Source organism: Impatiens glandulifera, chromosome 1, assembly GCF_907164915.1.
Source record: "Impatiens glandulifera chromosome 1, dImpGla2.1, whole genome shotgun sequence".
In the NCBI taxonomy this organism is placed as follows: Eukaryota; Viridiplantae; Streptophyta; class Magnoliopsida; order Ericales; family Balsaminaceae; genus Impatiens; species Impatiens glandulifera.
Genome location: NC_061862.1, coordinates 106,212,921 through 106,216,845, shown reverse-complemented (window position 1 = coordinate 106,216,845; position 3,925 = coordinate 106,212,921). Strand labels below are relative to the sequence as shown.

At 33.1% G+C, this 3,925-nt stretch overlaps 1 pseudogene; it reads left to right on the top strand.

Annotated features, from left to right (window-relative positions):
* Positions 1–1,401: 1,401 nt before the first annotated feature.
* Positions 1,402–2,605, top strand: LOC124932203 (annotated as a pseudogene).
* Positions 2,606–3,925: the final 1,320 nt, after the last annotated feature.

The following is a 3,925-nucleotide window of genomic DNA, read 5'->3' as shown; positions in this document are numbered from 1 at the left end:
TCAGTCATTTCATTTCTCAATGTAATATAATTTCCTTTTTCAATCATTTCTCAATAAACCAATTCATTTTTTCTTTCATATTTACATTATTAGAAGTAGTTATTACTTAATTTACTAATTTAGTTTTTCTATAAATTTATAAGGCATGCCTCACTTCAATTCTTACCGTAGTTATGTTAATGAATTTGTTTTCTTTAATTTATTAATATTAAATATTCTAATATTATATTATATAACAAATCTAAATATATATATATATATATATATATTAAGTTTAGAAATATATATCTAGATGAGTAATGATAGGAAACACTAAATTCTGCTAACAAAATATTCTATTTAAACACCGAATACTCTCTTTCTTTTTATTAATTAATTTCTCTTTCTACATTTACCAATTAATTTATCCCTATTCTCACGATTAATTATTTTCTCCTTCCAATTTATAACTAATTATTAATAAATGAATTTTTTCATTTATTTCTTTGATATTTATTATCTCTTATTTAACTATTTAACTAAACTTAACACTTTACAATCATCTCTCACATTAAATATTTTAATAATATGTTAAAATAAAATATAATATGTTGTATTTATTAATTAATTTTTTTTGGCCCAATTACTTATTGGGGCTCGAACTTCGAGCATTTTTATCATATGAGGCTCGAACTTTGATTTGAGCCATATGAGGCTCGAACTATCAAAGTTTGGCCCATTCGGGACTTTTTAATAAACGGAGGTTATGCCCGTTAATTTAATATGACATGGCATTTTTAATAATAAAAAATATGTCAGTTGTAACTTGCACCCACACCCACACAAAAAAGAAAAAAAATCCCATTCTTATTAGTCTTTCTCTCTATTCATCTCTTCTATGTTTTCATTGTTCTTCATTTCTTTCTTGGTCGGCCTTTCTTTCTTCATCTTCTTCACTAACTAATCCGTTCAATCAATGAATTGTGTGAATCTTCCATGAACTATTACGACTAACTATTACGACAACGAAGGTTAGTATTCTTCATGCGTCTCCCTCTATCGATTTAGGGTTTGATTTGGCAATATTAAAGACGTGTTTTAATATTTACAACGATCGATTCGTATTTTAGGTTTTACAGATTGTTTAAGTAAAAATCATTTTGCCTTTTCAGCTCGGATGATATTTATTTAAAACACTGTTTTAGGAGAGGAAGTCTTTTCAGTAGGAAGAACTTAAGAGGTTTGGTTCATTGTTGGTTAGGTTTATATTAAATTCTTAAGAACTCATTGTTTGTTTGAGGATATGCAACCATTTCCTTGTTATTTATTCTGAAAGGGCCTTAACTGATGAAAATTTTCCCATAACCTGTTCCCATATAAATTATATGGGAATACTTATGATCTGAAAAGTTGAAAACGGCCATGCGCAGCTTGAGATTGGCTCAAAACCATGCTATATCTGATCATAAAAGACTAGTTCATGAAGGATGGATTCTAAATGATACGGGAAACAGAGAAGAGGCGTTATCCAAGGTTGAATTGTCGATTTCAATTCAGAGATCGTTTGAAGCTTTTTTCCTCAAAGCATATGTTTTAGCAGACGCGTTTCTTGATCAGGAAAGTTCGTCGCTTGTCATAGGATTGTTGGAGGAATCTCTTAGATGCCCTTCTGATGGTCTTCGGAAAGGACAAGTAGACGACAATCCCCTGCATCTGCGTAGACTATTTTTGATGGTCTATGGAAAGGACAAGTAGACGACAATCCCCTGCATCTACGTAGACTATTTTTGATTCAATTCTTTTGAATTTTAAACGATTTTTTGGTTTAATTTCAGGTATTGAATAATTTGGGAAGCATTTACGTGGATTGTGGGAAGCTGGAACTTGTGGAGGAATGTTATTCAAAGGCTCTTGAGATCAAACACACTAGAGCCCATCAAGGGTTGGCAAGGGTGTATCATCTAAAGCATGAAAGAAAAGTGGCTTACGAAGAAATGACGAAACTTATAGATAAAGCAGAGAACAATGCATCGGCTTATGAGAAGAGATCGGAGTATTGTGAACGCGAATTGTCCAGTTCGGATCTCTAAGTATGGCCACGCTGTTGGATCCTCTGAGGACTTATCCATACAGATACAGGGCAGCAGGTAGAACTAACTGATCAAACTTTGGCAAAAAAAAAGGAAAAATTATATAACACTAGTTTTTTAAGTTGTGATAGTTTTGATGGATGAGCAAAGAGAAATGGAAGCTGTAGAATAGTTGACGAAAGTCATAGCATTCAAACAGGACATGCAGATGTTATATCTTCGGGCAGCATTCTACGAATTAATGGGGTAATTATCTCTCTCAATCCGTGATTGTGAGGCAGCTCTTTGTTTGGATCCGACGCACAAAGACACTATGGATATGTACAATATAATGCAAATTCAATCCCAATCTTAGGGATACATGAACCGCCATTTCATTATAAGGAATATGAATTTGGCAAAGCGAGACGATTCGATTAGAAATTTGGTCCATTCAATTGATAGATGAACCACATTCCTTTTTAGCTTATGTAAATAGATAAAAGCAGTAGAGTTGTTTATGCTTTTCTTTCTACTCCTACTTTAAATTTTCATATTTGAAATGTATCAAAAGGCCTCCAACAAGAAAATGAAAAAGAGTTGTTGGCTTAAATGAACTTCTGTATTCTCAACCAGCTTAATCGCTTGGCTATTTTAAGTGATAAAGAGATTTTATAAGAGATCAAAAGTCTTGAATTCGATAGAGTAAGATAACTTGAAATTGATTAAAAAAGAAAAAAGACATAACCGAGTCTTAAGAGAATGAGTATACAAAATTAAAAAAATGTGACACGTTTATTTCATATATAAACTACATTAACAAAAATACAAATAGTCATCAGCATATCAGTATATCAAAATATACAAATAGTCATCAGCATATTAGCATACTCCCTTGAGATGCATTACTCCTTTGAGATGCATTACTCCATTGAGATTTTCCAAAATTCATTTTCTTCTTTGTAACTATCTTTTGAAGTTTTTGAGAGGTTATGGCTGATTTTCCTTTAAACATAAGACCTTGTGGCTTAATTCCATGACTTGGTTTTATAGCACCAATCTTCAAAACACTAGAGTTTCTTGATGTTGGTACAGTTGTTGTTCTTCTCTCAAATTGGCATGCTTGTAGAGCTGCTCGAGGTGCTACACTAGGAGAAAATGCTCGAGGTGCCACAATAGGATAAGATGCTTGTGTAGCACCAATCTTCAAAATACTAGAGTTTCTTGATGTTGGTATTGATGTTGTTCGTCTCTCAAATTGACGTTCTTGTGGAGGTGCTCGAGGTACCACACTAGGAACTGCTCGAGGTACCACACCAGGAACTGCTTGTGGACGTGGTCTTGGTGCTCGAGGTGTCACAATAGAAGCTGCTCGAGGTGCTTGTGCACATTGTATTGGTGCTCAAGCATGTGCAACACTTGTACCCGTTATTGATCCTAATTAAATATTGCAAAACTCAACATCAAAGTATTATAAAATTTATCGACAAATACAAGTAATAAGATAAGTGGTGTACCTTCACTTTCAGTGTCTCTTCTTTTTGATGTTTGACATTCACTTGGATCAAGTATCATTTCCGATTCTACAAGAAAATATAATTTATTTAACTAAGTATCAGGTTAATGATGAACAAAACAAATATATACTATAAAATCAAAGTGTACCTCTTATCCGCAATTGAGAAGCAATTCCACCACTAATAATTTCTTTACAACTTCTTTTATTGTGTCCTGCTTGACCACATTTGCTGCAAACCGTTATTCGTCCAGCTCGCCCTCTTGGTCCACTCACTTTTAGTTCTTCAACGCCTCTCTTTCTTTTAATCTTTTTTCTACCCCTTCTTTTTTGAACATTAGGTGGTTGAATCAAAGGCAAT